Raw genomic sequence first — 15,847 nt, 5'->3', positions numbered from 1 at the left:
CTAACTAGTGACCATAGCAAATAGGAGGGAATAACCAAATTTCCTTCTGCAGTGATAGCCCATCCCTCTTGGTTGAATGTTCCCCCTTCATCTTTAATCAATTTCTTGTCCTTTTTGTTATATGTTGGCTTACCCTCTAGGGAAAGTTGTCCATCTGGGATCAAGGCTACAGTCGTCATTACTTCACCTTTTGCTGCTTCTTTTGCCTCTCCGTCCGCCAGTTCATTTCCTTCTTCCAATTCTGAGCTCACCTTTTGATGTGCCCTTATGTGCACATGTCTTGGTTTGAAAGACAGGTGTCTGCTAAGGAAGGCAGAAGCCTCCCTTGGAATGGCAGATGTAACCCCTTTCCCTCCGAGTTATTATAATTTTGAAATCAAGGGCTTTTAGGCAAAGATGTGGAAAATAGGAATAACAGTTCTTTACTATTATATATATAACCAGTCAAACAAATAACAATAACTATGGCAGTAACAGCAAACAATCACAAACCCAGTCCCAGCCTTCTCGGCTGTCAGGCCCTTTCCCCTCGGGTGCAGTTCCGCTCACAGCCGGCAGGGGCGCTGGCGGCTACCGGTGAGCAGGGCAGGTGCGATGGTTCCCCCGCGGCTGCAGGGGGCGCTCCGGAGCGAGCTCGGGGAGCACATGGCACTGGTGCCCTGGGATCCCAGGAAGGGCTGGAACAAAGGCTTCACAAACCCCTGGGCAGCTGGCCCTGGTGTCTGGCTGGACCCTCGGGAACAGCAGGATGGAACGACAGGCTGGAACGGCCGGCTGGAATGGCAGGGATGAGCACAAATCCCGGGTGGCAGATTCGATGTATCCAAGCGGGGAATCCCCCGGAGGTCTAGGTAGGCAGGGCAAGCATGGCTACAACGTAGCGAAAGGCTCAAAGCAGCAGCAGGGCAGGGTGGCCACAGCCCAGCCTCCAGCGGGGCACGGAAGGCGGCGTTGGGATCCCAGGGCTTTCCAGCACAAGGAAAAGCAGCCGAAGCAAGCTGACTCCTCTCTGTCCCAACTGCCCACACACCCAGGTGAAACAAAAGGAGTAGCCAGGTCTTTTGTTTTTTCTTAAGCACCTAGCTATTTGTTTCCCTAGCAACATGCATAGGGAAAAATTCCTTTAACAGAAAAAAAACTAGGACTAAACTAAAACCCCAACAGCATGATTGCTACCTTCTCAGGTAGCTGGACTGCTTCCAACAGCCACATTATTTCTTGTGCATGTTTGATGTTCTTTCCCTGCGAATTTAACAGTCCTCTTTCTTTCCAAATGGCCCCGTGTGTGTGTACAACTCCAAACGCATACCTTGAGTCTGTATAGATGTTTATTTTCTTTCCTTTTGCTATCTCTAAGGCATGGGTTAGGGCGATTACTTCAGCCTTTTGCGCAGACGTGGTTGTTGGCAGGGGTCCAGATTCTATTCTTCCGGGCAGGTGGTAACTGCATAGCCAGCATGCCGTTTTCCACTGGTGACATAACTGCTCCCATCGGTAAACCAGGTTTCCGCATCGTCTAAAGGAGTATCCTTCAGATCCTGGCAGCTGGAGTAAGTAGCTTTGATAGTTTCCAGGCAATCATGGCGTACCGGTTCCCCTTGATTTCTACTGAGAAAGGAAGCTGGGTTGACAACGTTACTTACCACTATTTCTACATCATCTTGCTCCACCATGATGGCTTGATATTTCAGGAACCTTTGTGGGGAGAGCCAGTGCCCACCTTTCACTTGAAGCACCACGGACACCGTGTGGGATACCAGCACAGTCATTTTCTGAGCCAAGGTGAATTTGCGTGCTTCTTGGATGTTTAGCATGACTGCTGCAACAGCTCTGAGGCACCCAGGCCATCCTTTGGCTGCTGCATCTAGCTGCTTAGAGAAATAGGCGACTGCCTGTTGGTATGGGCCCAGGTCCTGCGCTAGTATTCCCAGGGCGATCCCTTGTTTCTCATGGGAAAATAGAAAGAATGGCTTACTCACGTCTGGAAGTCCTAGAGCTGGAGCTGACATGAGGGCATTCTTTACCTGACTGAAGGCCTGCATGGCCTCCTTTGTCCACTGGAGATCTCTGCTTTCCTTTGTAATGAGCTCATATAATGGTTTCACAAGCAGCCCGTAATTGTAAATCCATAATCTGCACCATCCTGTCATCCCCAGAAGAGTCCGTAACTCTTTCACTGTCTGGGGTTTTGGGGTTTGGCATATCGCTTCTTTGTGATCTTGCCCCAAAGTTTGTTGCCCGGCACTGACTTCATAGCCCAGGCAGATCGCTTTTTGTTTTACCACCTGAGCCTTTTTCTCAGGCACCCTGTACCCTTGGAGTCCCAGAAAGTTTAAGAGGCTTACCATCCAGGCTACACAAGCTTCCTCTGTTCGGGTGACTATTAAAAGGTCATCCACGTACTGCAATAGCTTCCCTTCTCCTGGTGGAGTTTCCCAGGACTCCACGTCTTTTTCAAGTTGTTCTCCAAACAGGGAGGGATGGTTCTTAAATCCCTGAGGCAACACCGTCCATGTGAGTTGGGTTTTGCGCCCACTCTTAGGGCTTTCCCATTTGAATGCAAAAATTTTCTGGCTGACTTCATGGAGGGGAGGCAAAAGAAGGCATCCTTTAAATCTAAAATGGTAAACCAAGTTAGCTCTGGTGTTAAGCATGTTAATAGAGAGTAAGGATTCGCTACCACAGGATAGAGATCCTCAGTTATCTTGTTAACAGCCCGGTAAATCCTGTACCACCTGCTACGACCCATCAGGTTTATGGACAGGCAAGATAGGAGTGTTAAAATCAGACTGGCACTCTTTTAACAGTCCTAACTGTAAGACTTTTTAAATTATTGGGCTAATTCCTTCTCTGTCTTCCCTTTTGAGGGGTTATTGTTTAATTCTAACTGGTTGTTTTCCCTCTTTGAGTTTGATCTGTATTGGCGTTGGCATTTTGGCCTCTCCCAGGTACATCTGTGGCCCAGACTCCTGGGAACACTTGACTCATTATCTCTTCTCTAATTTCTTCTGGAGAGCCTTTAGTTGTTAATATTAGGCTCAGTATTTCCACATACTGTTGGTCATTTACCTCCAGAATAATTTCCCTGTTCCTAAAAGTGATGGTTGTTTGCAATTGTTCCAATAGATCACTTCCTAAAAGCGCTTTTGGAGAATTGGATAAATATAAAAACTTGTGAATACCCCATTGTTTCCCAATTTTATATTTCAACGGCTTGCAAAAATAAACTTTTTCAGATTGACCAGTTGCTCCCTGTCCACAATGTAGTCATCCCCCACAGGCATTAAAGCTTTATTTAAAACTGAATATGCTGCCCCTGTATCAACCAAAAATTCTATTTCTTTTTCCTTTTCCCCTAGTGTAGAGGAGTTCCTTGTGGAGCAGGGGCATAGGATACCCCAGGAAAGCTTGGGCATCCCAGGGCTGTTGCAGAAGTACCCCTGACAGGGCCTCAGGCTGAAGACAGGCTTGCAAGGCACCTGCTAGCCGGCAGCCTTGAACAGCCTTGGAAAAGGTATACACTGGTCAGCTCCCCCGCTGCTTAGAGGCTTTCTCATGGGAAAGGGGGCGTGAACTTTGAAAAGTGTAACTTGGTGAAGGAAAACAATAAAACTGGAGCACAATGCTCAAATCATATTGGTGTTCGTATCGTGACTCTGGCTGGCTCTCCTGCACCCGGGACCCCCCCCGCTAAACGTGGTGCCTGAATGGCAGGGACCCGAGTGAGTTTTGCTACATGCAGGTTCGCTTAAACGCGGTAAGACTCCGAATTTCATTGTATCAGTGCGGCGGAGCCAGGGGAACCAGAGCAGGTGGCCCCAAAGCCGAGTAAAGCCGGGGGCCCGGTCTCGAAGCAGAATAGAAGGCCAAAGGATAAGCCCCAAAGCCGAGTAAAGCCGGGGGCTAAACCTCAAAGCCAAGTGGCCAGAGTCCGTATTTTCACATGGCTAAGCGAGTACCCGCAGCAAAGAAGCTATGGATTACGAGGCGGGGACTTGACTCCTAGCTAGCATCCTCTCTGAGAGGTGAGATTGTGAAAGACTAAGATCTGAATGCCCTCATTACGTGGGCCCGGGAACATGGGTGTGTGAAATACGCTTTGCTTTTGGATTTCAGTCGAAGTGTGGGGGGAAGTTGGAAACGAATTGGTGGGCTTCCACAATTGGAGGGAGGAAAGGACAGGCTAAAAGAAGTTAAAGCTCTTTGGCTTAACCTGGAAGGCAGTAACTGGCACTCTCGCAGAGATGAAAGCAGAGAGGACAGTGGCTGCAGCCGCCATAGAGGCTTTAGAGAGTAGCAGCTCCGGGTGTGGTGGCTCCGGGAAGGGAACAGACAGGGTTCTTACGGAGTGGCGGCCGGGGACCAGGGCAGAGTCCAGAGTTGCACAGTTCTTTGGGCTGGCCGTGAGAAAACCGATTAAAGGCACAGCAGCACCCATCCGCTCACTGCGGGAGTTGCTGGACTCAGCAGGGAAGGAAGTTATCCCTCCGACATCTGAGAGAGAAATGGCTGCGGATGCGGAAGCAGAGCCGCCTGACTCAGGGGGCGGGGCACAGGTGGGCCAAGGAGAAACAGGCGGTCCTAGCTCCCAGCCAAAAGCAGCGGCGCAAACCAGCGGTCCTAAAGCCCGGCCGAAAGCGGCAGAGTGCAACCCCCCTCTGCCGGACAGCGGAGCAACATCCAGCAGCGAAGCAGCTTCTGTGGTTTCATCGCCTGCAGAGCCAGAGCCAGCCAGGGCTGCCGGGGGTCAGCCCCAAGAGGGGGAGAAGCACCAAGAAATGATGCAAGAAGTAATCAAAAAGCTTGCTGACTTATCTACACGGCAAGACGCGCTAGAGTCCAAAGTGATATTACACCATCAGCACCGTGGCGTCCCGTGGCCCCACCAGTCAAGTTAGCACTCAAAGCTCCTACGTTCCCATTGGGAGAATCAGGCACAGTGCCTACAGCCCCTCACTTCCCACAAGGGGAGGTGCAGCCGTCATTTCCATCAGCCCCGACAGAGAGGACTGACCCATTGCAAAGGAGATGGAATGGAGTTATCCGTGATGCAATCATTGAAGGTGATTGGCAAGCAGTGAATGCCCTCGCTTGCCCTGTACAGATACAAGGGGACACTGCAAAGTGGGAACCCCATGACTGGAAGATCTTGCAGCAAGCCAAGCAAACAGTCACCACGCATGGCTTCCAGTCTGAAGCTACACGAAGCATTCTGCAGTTTATCTTTACAGCAGATGTCCTGTGTCCGAATGATTGCATCAGCATCGCACAGTTGTTATAAACCCCTTCACAGTTCCTGCTCTGGGAGTGAACGTGGAAGCGGCTAGCACAAGAAGAAGCTAGCAAACACCAAGGTGACACACAAGACCCACTGTATGCACTCCAAGCTGACATGCTAACTGGGAGCGGGGCTTATGGAGCAACGGTGACACAGCTGACCATGCCCGTAGTCATTCCTCAGTTGTCACAGACTCTTGCCCACAAAGCCTTGTTGTCAATACCTGAAAAGAAGAAGTCGTATGCAGCAGTCCAACAGGGGCTGTCAGAGCATATGGTCAGGTCATTGACCGTTTGTCAGCAGCCTTGAAGGACGCAACTGAGCTCTCTGAAGAGCTCCACGAGCAAATGTTCCAAACACTTGCCTTTGAAAATGCTAATAGGAAAACTAAGACAATTCTTGCCACGCTGCCCCAAGGAGCAGGTGTAGACGAGATGCTCGTACGTGCTAGCCGTGCGGAACAGTTGTCTCAAACAGCTGTTTTTACTGCAACACTGCAGAATGTCCTGCAACAACAGGGACAAGTCATCGCCACAGCACTGACCAGAGGGGTGCCCAGCAAGTGGTGCCGCGCTACGCATACAGGACCCTGAAGCGAGAAGGTGCAGTCAGCATCAGCTCCTGAAGAAAGTGACGCCACTACTACAACAGCTGGAACTCTGGGACCTCCATCCCTAGAAGCCTTGGGAGAGGCTGCAGACGTGGCTGAGTGAGGGAGCTGAGGACTTGCCAGATCCACCACTGTCCATAGCAGGAGAAATAGCGAGACCCTGGGGCGAATGTAACAGCTGCCGTGGGTGGTTGCTAGTGACTTGTGGTGGGGTGTCGGGGAACCCTCTCCAAAGGCAAAACTAAGAAGGAGAGTTGCATAAATTTTTGGGTATAGCACCAGACACAAAGGTAGAGTGAGAAATTGTTTTTTGACTGTCTTGAGACAGGAGCATTAGTGGACATTTTCAATCAGCTGTCCGCCCATTTAGATTGAGTGAAGGCAGTTAATTTGGCTAGCATCTATGTTTTTACCTGGTGCTTCAGCAGCCGGGGCTCACGCTATTTTCCTAAACTTGCTTGCTGGGCAAGGGATAAGTTAAACATAACTTCGCAGATGCTTGATGAGCTAAGTGCAGATGTTACTAGTGTTAGACATACAGTATTACAAAATCGAGCAGCCATTGATTTTCTACTACTAGCTCACGGCCACAGCTGTGAAGAGTTCCAGGGTATGTGCTATATGAATCTTTCTGACCACTCTGTCTCAATTCACAAGCACCTCTCTGACCTCCAGAGGGGCCTACACAACCTTCGGGAGACAGACGACCCTATTAGAGATTGGCTTAAGGGTCTGGGTATCACCGGATGTCTGCGTACCTTGGTAGTAGAAGGCTGCCGATTGCTATTTGTAGTTATATTAGGCTTAATAATACATGGGTGTATTTTTTCTTGCCTTAAAGCGGGGCTGCAAAAAATCATCAACCAGGCCCAGGTTGCCCAAAAAGAAAACGGGGGAAATATAGAGGAATTCCTTGTGGAGCAGGGGCATAGGATACCCCAGGAAAGCTTGGGCATCCCAGGGCTGTTGCAGAAGTACCCCTGACAGGGCCTCAGGCTGAAGACAGGCTTGCAAGGCACCTGCTAGCCGGCAGCCTTGAACAGCCTTGGAAAAGGTATACACTGGTCAGCTCCCCTGCTGCTTAGAGGCTTTCTCATGGGAAAGGGGCGTGAACTTTGAAAAAGTGTAACTTGGTGAAGGAAAACAATAAAACTGGAGCACAATGCTCAAATCATATTGGTGTTCGTATCGTGACTCTGGCTGGATTCCCCTGCACCCGGGACCCCCCCACACTAAACCCTAGCTTCATTATAACCAGTGGATCTGCTAGGGTAGAATTCCCGGGTCTTCTTCAATCTTCTTTCACAAGTGCAACCACCCTCCCTCTTTCTTGGTTTCCTCTGTTCTGGCAGTCTTCTTGTCTTCTTTCTGGGCACTCATTTTTCCAATGACCGTATTTTCTGCAAATTGCGCATTGGTCTTTACCCTAGGTGGGCCCTGTCTGGGAGGTCTCTGTCTGGGGGTCCCTGTCTAGGTTTTTCTCTATTTCCTTCCCTTTTTACTGCTACTAATTTCCTCATCCCTTGCTTGTAACTTTCTTCTCAATTACTGAATACCCTCCAAGCTGCATCTAATAGAGTTTCCAGGTTCCTCCCCTCTGGCCCCTGAAGTTTTTGCAATTTACGTCTGATATCTCCCGTGGATTGTCCTAGAAACAAAGATACTAGCTGTTGTACCCCTACCTTGGTCTCAGGATCCAGCGGTGTATTGCGACGCATTGCATCCCTCATACGATCCAGAAATTTGGATGGTGACTCGGAAGGACCCTGTTTTACTGCATACAAAGCTGACCAGTTTAGGGTTTTGGGAATAGCCCTTTTCACCCCTTTTGCTGTCCATTCTTCATAACTTTTTAATTTCTCTAATTCAGCTGTTCTATTCGGACTCCAGTGTGGTTCCTGGAGTGGGAAGTAATCTTTTATATCTAACTGTTGCATTTTGTAATAGTCCTCTGCCAAGTCTCTTGCTGTTTTCAAAACTGTTTCTCCATGTCTGTTAGTCCACCCAGTAGTAATTGTATATCAACCCAGTCTGGATTATGCTGTTTGATTATGAGTCATAAGTGTTCAGCGGTACCCGCTGGATCACTTCAGTAATTTTTGGCAATGTTATACCATGCATCTAGGTCAGCAGTAGAGAAAGGTACTCTAATCAACATTGTATTCCCATCACGTGCCACTGCCTCTCTCAGGGGCACCATCAATAGCTTCTTCCTGGTCCAGGATGAGACAGGACTGCCCGGGGAAGAAGGGTTGGCGTTGGTGTTCCTTCCGAGTCCGCATCCTCTTCCCGTCTCCTAAGGGGAGGCTTAAGCAAATCGGTTAGCTCGTCATCGTCTTGTCCCTGAGCTGCTGCTTGATAAACTTTGTCTGACCTTGTACATCTCTGGCCTATACTGCACGATGAACAACACTGCTTATTTTCTTCCTCAGCCATTTTTGTTCTCTTTTTCCAGAGCTAACACCATAGGATCACTGGGGGTTTGATTCCACAATCTCTCTGCCATTCAGGGTGATTTCGGAGAGAGAAAAAAGCGTCAGCATAGGAAACTTCTTCCCATTTACCTTCCCGTCTCAGAAATAGCATTAACTGTAGCAAGGTGTTATAATCTAAAGTTCCATTAGGTGGCCACTTTGCTCCATCTTCTAATTTATACAGTGGCCACCATTGGGTGCAATATTTTATAAGAGTTCATTTATTTTCTGTGCCTCTAGCTCCTACTATCTCTTTCCAATGTGCCAAAATACAGCCAAGCGGGCTTGCTCTGGAGATTTCCTTACTCTGTCTGGTTCCCATCCTATTCAGAGTTCGAGTTCACTCAAATACTGTGCCACCCCCTCTGGGTCACCCGTATAGTGTATAAGCCACTCTTTATAAATTCTCCTATGCCTTCTGCCAAGCCTGCTTCACTGCCACTTAAAATCTTCTTCAAAAGCCTTTACTACCCCCTCCCAATCTGTTTCTAGCACGCTACTATTTTAGGAGCGTGATGCTTTTTGCCACACAAAAGTTTTAAAACAAGATGTTCCTTGCTTTCCCAGCACTCCGGGCACGGATCTCTGCCTGCTAAATAAATAGAATCGTAATATCTCCAACTTCTGCAAAACCCACAGCCGGTGTGGGGCTGGAGTCTTCTTATATACACACACAAAGCAGGGAATCCTTTCTATCACTCGTGCAGGTAGGACAAATGAACGGAAAGAGTCGAGGGCTATACTCCTACCATATAACTGCTGAGGGATGGAGGGGGGGCAACGACCTCCCTCCCTGCTTAGCCATTGTTGTTTCTATCTCTTTCTCCTAGTTTTATCTCACTTCCACCCAAACCTTTCTTTGCACTCTCTCACAGTTCTTTCCCAGTTTTCTTCCCAAACCGCCCAAATCTCAGGTACCAAATGCAACTTTCTGCACACACACTTTAAAATCTCAGGCTCAAAATCAACTTCACTAGAGTGCCTCTGATAGCACTGAGAACATAGGCTCCGCTGCCTGGCAGAAGAGCAGTACCACCTCTTCTTACAAACTTTAAACTGTATTAATACCCATGCAATATGCCACCCTCTCGCTGAATGAAAAGTTCTGATACATCCACAAAAACAAGCTATTCCACGTACTCTTTCAAAACCTAAATCCTCTGCTGCTGGTTGCTCCCAGTCTAAAGCCACCAAACTTCCTGCAGAAGTGTTGTATATTCCCTCTAGAGGAACTCGTTTGCCTCTTCTCTCTATCCAATGTCCTATTGGATTTATAAATTCCTAAGAATCAAGACCAAACCACTGAGGGGAAGGGGTTCTTCTAACCTCTCGCCTAGCCACAATTCCAAAATCAACAATCAAGCACCACCCCAAACAAATGCTTCAATACTACACATTCAAACAACACACAGCAACATACATGTCTCCAATTTACAAATGAATAGGCGAGCTAATTGTTGGGGTTTTAGTTTAGTCCTAGTTTTTTTCCTGTTAAAGGAATTTTTTTCCCATATGCATGTTGCTAGGGGACAAATGTCTGTACTTAAAGACAAAAAGAGCTGCCCATTGGGGGTGGGGTAGGCCTGGCTACTCCTTTGTTTCACCTGGGTGTGGGGTCAGTTCGCTCTCGGCGTTTGGAGAGAGAAGCTGCAGAGAAAGGAGCTGCTGGTTCTTTTTCTTCGGCCATTTTTCTTTACTGCTGGAAACAACGCCAGGATCCCAAAGCTGTTTTCCCTGCCCTGCTGGAGGCTGGGCTGTGGCCGCCCTGCCCCGCTGCTGCTGCTTCGAGCCTTCGCTACGCTGTAGCCGTGCTTGCCCTGCCTGCCCGACCTCTGGGGGGTTCCCCCCTTAGATACATCGCATCTGTCCTCTGGGATCTGCGCTCCTCCCTGCCGCTCCAGCCTGCCACTCCAGCCTGCCGTTCCAGCCTGCTGTTCCCGAGAGTCTGGCTGGACACCGGGGCCAGCTGCCCAGCGGTTTGTGAAGCCTTTGTTCCATCCCTCCCTGGGACCCCAGGCCACCAGTGCCACGTGCTCCCTGAGCTCGCTCCGGAGCGCCCCCTGCAGCCGCGGGGAAACCATCACACCTGCCCTGCTCACTGGGAGCTGCCAGCGCCCCTGCCGGCTGCGAGCAGAACTGCACCCAAGGGGAAAGGGCCTGACAGCTGAGAAGGCTGGGACTGGGTTTGTGATTGTTTGCTGTTACTGCCATAGTTATTGTTGTTTTGTTTGACTGGTTATATATATAATAGTAAAGAACTGTTATTCCTATTTTCCCACATCTTTGCCTAAAAGCCCTTGATTTCAAAATTATAATAACTCGGAGGGAAAGGGGTTACATCTGCCATTCCAAGGGAGGCTTCTGCCTTCCTTAGCAGACACCTGTCTTTCAAACCAAGACACTGATATATAGCCACATACACATAAAAGCAGTCCAGTAACAACCAATATCCACACAGGCATATAAGCAACACAACAACAGTCAAATCAGCTACTAGTAGCAAGAATATTCACAACACTCACTTGTAATAACTTCAGGGTCCCTCTTATATTTTCCCCAATACAGTAACAAGTTCTGGTGGGACCCCACCCCGTAATCACCCGATCTGCTCTCAGGATTGCTGGCAGCCACTCTATCGGTTGACAATTCCCCTTGCCGGCTCCCGTAGCCAGTCACTTGCAAGCCCCACCTTTACCCACACAGGGACTACGCTGTGCGTGGGACATCTCCTCGCGGCTTACCAGCAGCCCTGGCCACGCGTATGACTTACAGGCACCCTAAATGCAAAACATACCGTTTATCCACAGTTTCAGCAGGTCGTTGTCTATCCCTCACAGTGAGCGAGCCAAAGGGGCGGAGTTCCTCCAGGAAAGCCCTGGGGTGCCCCTAGGATGCCCGCACCTCAGCCAATCCTGCAGTCAGACAGAGTTTCTCCTGGCTGCTTTCCAAAATGATTGCCAGGAAAGACTCCACTACCAGAATAAGTAGTAAAGTAGGTATGTTTATTCCAGCGCTGGGACGCATGGGGGATAGTTCCTCCAAAGTCATGCACGCTAACAGCTGCATTCAGCTTGGTATATGTCAGGTTACAAGCTCCATATTCATTAAGTTTCCCAATACGCCTATACATATTCATTGCCTAGCCCCGCCTAGCTTCTCTTCATATTACAATGAGCCCAAAAGTCATTTACATTCGCGTTGCGCTTGCGCAGTGTTGTCTGGTGGTCGTGGGTAGGGGTCTCTGAGATGAAACAAGAGTCTTCCTCAGATGAAGTAAAGGGTCTTCCTCATCTTGAACTTTTCACCTTTCCTCCCTGCGCATGCTCTTTATGTCCCTGGCCTAAGGCCAAACTTCAAGACTGGTTTGAGTTAGTTTTAGGTTAAAAACAGGATCTTTCGTCAAGATTCCTTCCCTTTATCAGTAGTCTCATATCTTCTTATCCTGCTTTGGTAGGCACAGTAAGTGTTGGGCAAGCCGTATGCATTGCTTCTAACAAACAACTTCTTAGTAAATAATTTAATCTCTGCTTTCCCATCCCCCTGATTCACTTCCCTGCCTGTCTTTCCTGTCTGCACCCCCTGAGGCAGCCCGTCCTCATGACTGCTGCTTCGCAGCCATTTGCACCCAGCCTGCAGCCATTGCCGCCGCCGCCTTCCCCATGTTGCTCAGAAGCCAGCCCGCAGCCGTCATTCACTGACAGAAGAGACACGCAGCCTGCTGCCGCTTGGAAGTCACACCCAGTCAATCACAAGAGCCGCGCAGACTCATCGCAGCTTGTAGCACACATGCTCTATCTGACAAGCAGATGCCAACGGGGCGCCCCGGGGTACAGCGGTAACATTCTGTTCTTGTCTTCTGTTTCTCTCTCCTTCTCTCTTTTCCCCTCTCTGCTCCCTTTATTATCCCACTTCGGTAGGAACACTTATCTTTCTTTATCAATAAACAGTTCTCAGATACAATATTGCCACATTTGTGATTTATATCGTCCAAGAAATCTATCAAAAAGAATCCTCCCCAACTCCCCTTACAGCAGGACGGGACATTTCTCTATCTGCAGATGTTCTCCACTTTGTCTTGACATTTTACCCAACTCAAATAATGGCTTTAGCAAGCTCTGAAAGGCTGATTTTGATTAATGCTCAACAGCTCCTGCATAACAAACGGGAAACTTCGGAGCAATAGAAAACTCTTCTTTGTGTGGTTAGTTAATTTTTTGTATAAGTTTCATGTGCAGATCCAGTCACTTAATTACCTAAAAATCTTGGTTTCTTAGTGATAAATGGTTTCCCTTATTTATAAACCTTCATGACTCAGAGATCTTAAAAAAAATATATGCATGAGCTCTGCTTGTGCCCTAGGAAAAGTGTAATACAATGTTGTAGTTGCTGTGTTTCATCTCAGGAAGTTCAGCTGCCTGTGCCTTTTCTTCTCAGTTCAGCATTGACTGTGGTATGCAAACCAATTAAAGAGGGAAAAATAGAGAAGAAGTGGAAGAGGAGAGACAGTAATATGTATCAAGATCATATTTCCTCTTTCTATCTCTATAATGTAATTAAATTACTCAGGCCCACGGAGGTTCACTGATTACCCGCCCCATAATGTGATTTTTTTTTCTGGCTTCCTTCTTCCTCCATAAGGCTATTTTCTTTTTGAGTAATTAGTGGGAAATGTTGTTCTCCTGTGAGGGCTAATTGAGCATAATTAACCATTGGACAACATGCACTCACATCATCAAGCAGAAGAGGGCAGTAAATCAAAAGCAGTAAGATTACTAAAATCTGGGACAGAGAAAGAATTCCCTTATCCCCAAAACCTGGAGCTGAACAACACAGGAAGAAATTAATAATGTATGCTTTTTTCCTGCTGGAGAAAAAGGGCTTGACTTGTTTGGGGTTTTTTTATTATTTGTGGTTTGTAGAAAATCCAAATCATACAAATAGTTTTCATTCCACTGTTTTAGTAAGTGACTGATTTCCAATGCAATGTATTTGGTGTTGAGGCTCTTATAAAGTGAAAGGAGCCCAACCTGGAGTAACTGTTCAAGGCTTGACAGTTCTTGCCTATGGGAACACAATGAGGCTGGATGTGAATGTCCTTGTTTCCATTTAAATTATTAATGAAGTTCTATAAAATCAAAATCACTGCAATCTCACCCCTCTTCGTTACTACAAGTAGTGGCGGCAGCAGCAGCAGCAAGCTACACGAAGTACTTAGTTCTAGTTATAAACAAAGAGAAAAGAACTTTCAAGTGTCTGAAATTGTTACTTTATGAGTAACCTTAATGGCTTGATTTCTACCCCACTTCCTTTCTGCATGTCTCTTCACAGAGTCATGTGTTCCATACCAGTTCTGAGATATCCTCACTCACCACTGTCAATGTGAATTGCAGACCTTGGCTGTTCCTAAACGAAAAGTAGTTTTAAATGCTGAAATATTTTGCTGTGAAAAACAAAAATGTCTTCGAGGACAATTTTTTTTTTCTTTAAACCAAAATAACTGAAAGCAAACTGGTTAGTCTCTGTATGGAATTTCTTCTTGTAACCCACCACAATTTCCAAAGGGTTATCATGTATAGGAAGGGGGCATTCTGTTTTGTGCTACCTCTAAATTAAAAAGACCAACATGCCATGTACATCCCATGTATTTTCTAAGTGAAAATGAGGTAAAGTCCTCTTTCACACTGATTCTAACTTTTTCTTTCTAAAATATTGCAACTGCTGTATTTTGAAGTCTAACATATAGCAACAAACCACTTAGTCTTTTATTTCTATGTAACTCTTTCTTTTTTAAAATCAAGATAAATTTATTCAATAATAAAATCCTGCCTGAAACAGGCTTGTTTTGGCATTGCATTGTTCCCCTGCCTGAATCACATAACTCCCATGTAATTAGTGGTGTTACAACCCCAGCTGAGGATCAGAAGCCTCTTGGTCTTACCTACTTTACAAGCAAAGTAGCATTATAACTTTAAGGAAAGGAAGGTATGTGTTTCGGTTTCTTCATTTGACGTTTTGTTTTATTTTATTCTAGCTTGTATGTTATTAATGGACAATTATAAATGAGAGGGAATGAATTCAGAAAATATTTGGCTTAAACATGCAATGTAAAGGCCTTTACAGTAAAATATAAGCTGCTTTAGAAGCCTACAGTATGAATAAAATCAGGGGGGTGTGGAAGGTATCTTTTCAGCTTTATACCGGCTAGCGCTTGTATTTCAATGCCTTAGAAAGCCTCGAGCAGCCTTGAGAGGTAGCAAGGGCGATCTAGCACTTTGGTAGCTCTAAAATCGGTACCTGAATCAGCTGCAGAGCAAATACCATCAGCAGAAGCAAAGAGGGAGAAATATAGCTCCCTGCTCGCTCAATTCCCTGCAGTTAGAAGCTTTCAAATGAGACAGACGACCAGAGATGTTCACAGGAAAGTAGCTGAGCTGAGAGACGGCGTTTGCCTCCCCTCGACCATCTTTATTAGGAGAAGGGGAAAGGGGAGGACTGGGGGCGGACCCGGGGTGACCAGCCAATCAGACACTGCTAAAGAGTCTGAGTTACATTTGGCTTTGCCCGCGCTTGGAACAAAGGAGCTCAGAGCACATGTCTTTGGGAGGGGGGAGGGGAAGCTCAAAACAGGCAGCAACAATTCCCTATTTTTTTTTTCTTTAAAGCTGGGTTGTAACTCTTAGTAACTTAAAAGTGCATAGAACAGTAACAAAACAACAGTGCAAAATATAATTGTAATCTATCGTCCCTACAACTCGACAGTACCTAGGATGTCTTTAAACTAGTTCCCCAGTCAAAACTCAGGGGTTTAGTCAGGACATCTATGGTATGGAGTATCAGGACAAAGGTTTACAAAATACAGTGCAAAACCTGAGTGCAAAACAGTGCAACTTAACTTAAGGGATTAACATAAAGATCTGCAGTAGGGGGTTTACATGAAGGTGCAAAATCAGGATTCTTTTTACGGCGTCTCTTCCAGGAGGCAGTTTTAACCTCCTTAACTTTTGAGGAAGTGACATAAGGTTTTACCCACTTGCCTGGGATCCATCTCAGTCCTTGAGGGGTAGATACACTGGCATACCCACGTCCCCAAGTTACAAGTTTGTAACAAGTGGTCCTTGGATTTTTTGAGTCTCTGGGTCCCGGATCAGGACTTCTGGATTCTCCTTCAGTTTCTGTCTCCCGGTGTTCTGGAAATGATGATAGATGGGAGGGTTTGGATCCTCAAAGGTGCCATTCAGGAAGTTTATGGTAAACAGTGCTTTGCTGAGTCTGAGGACAGGTGAGTTGAGTTTGGTGGTCCCTGATTGTTGTAGCAGCATTCGCTTGAGGGTTTGATGGGCACGTTCAACAATGCCTTGTCCAGTTGGGGAGTGAGGAATACCTGTAACATGTCGAAATCCCCACTGCTGACGAAAGTTTTTAAACTCCTGGGAGGTGTAGGCAGGTCCATTATCAGTTTTTATCTCCTCAGGTATACCGAGCACA

Source organism: Corvus cornix, chromosome 4, assembly GCF_000738735.6.
Source record: "Corvus cornix cornix isolate S_Up_H32 chromosome 4, ASM73873v5, whole genome shotgun sequence".
Classification (NCBI taxonomy): Eukaryota; Metazoa; Chordata; class Aves; order Passeriformes; family Corvidae; genus Corvus; species Corvus cornix.
This window is presented reverse-complemented; position numbering follows the sequence as displayed.